The sequence below is a fragment of the Anopheles ziemanni genome (genome assembly GCF_943734765.1).
Source record: "Anopheles ziemanni chromosome X unlocalized genomic scaffold, idAnoZiCoDA_A2_x.2 X_unloc_22, whole genome shotgun sequence".
Classification (NCBI taxonomy): Eukaryota; Metazoa; Arthropoda; class Insecta; order Diptera; family Culicidae; genus Anopheles; species Anopheles ziemanni.
The window spans coordinates 205,001-206,291 of NW_026689788.1; positions in this window are offsets into that span (position 1 = coordinate 205,001).

Sequence of the window (1,291 nt, forward strand, 5' to 3'; positions counted from 1 at the left end):
GCAAGCTAGAATGAACTATCTTACCCAGGACCGCCGAAGCAGCGTGGACCAGGGGAGAACTGAACTTTATACTTCACACCACAGTATTGAGTAATGTGCCCTCTTCCACATAGGGCAAGCTGGAATGTTCCATTTTACCCAGGACGGCCGAAGCGGCGTGGACCAGTGGAGGACTACACAATCATGAGGTTTGATATCGACTTGTGTGTTTCAATAGGATACCGATGGTATGGTTTGAACCGATTTGATTTAGCCATTCTGAAGTCATCACTTGGTTGAAGCGCTGAACTAGGGAGGCATCGTTTACATATATATTGGTTTTCGCATGCTCTACTAGGTTAATGTCATGAGGTTGGCTATCGAGCATGCCCAAGTGATGACTTGATTGTGTGCTTGCTTGAATTCTTCACATTTCATACCATCGGTTAGTTGTCGAATCATTCCTCGATCATAACCTTCGTTCTTGGTTCATGTATGCTCTCTTCCACATAGGGCAAGCTAGAATTAACTATCTTACCCAGGACCGCCGAAGCAGCGTGGACCAGGGGAGAACTATACTTTGTCTTGTATGCCCTCTTCCACATAGGGCAAGCTAGAACTAACTATCTTACCCAGGACCGCCGAAGCAGCGTGGACCAGTGGAGGACTATACTTTGTTCATAACACCACAGTATTGAGTAATGTGCCCTCTTCCACATAGGGCAAGCTAGAATGAACTATCTTACCCAGGACCGCCGGAGCAGTGTGGACCAGTGGAGGACTACACAATCATGAGGTTTGATATCGACTTGTGTGTTTCAATAGGGTACCGATGGTATGTTTTGAACCGATTTGATTTAGCCATTCTGAAGTCATCACTTGGTTGAAGCGCTGAACTAGGGAGGGGCATCGTTTACATATATATTGGTTTTCGCATGCTCTACTAGGTTAATGTCATAGGGTTGGCTATCGAGCATGCCCAAGTGATGACTTGATTGTGTGCTTGCTTGAATTCTTCACATTTCATACCATCGGTTAGTTGTCGAATCATTCCTCGATCATAACCTTCGTTCTTGGTTCATGTATGCTCTCTTCCACATAGGGCAAGCTAGAATTAACTATCTTACCCAGGACCGCCGAAGCAGCGTGGACCAGGGGAGAACTATACTTTGTCTTGTATGCCCTCTTCCACATAGGGCAAGCTAGAATGAACTATCTTACCCAGGACCGCCGGAGCAGCGTGGACCAGTGGAGGACTATACTTTGTTCATTACACCACAGTATTAAGTATGGTGTCCTCTTCCACATAGGG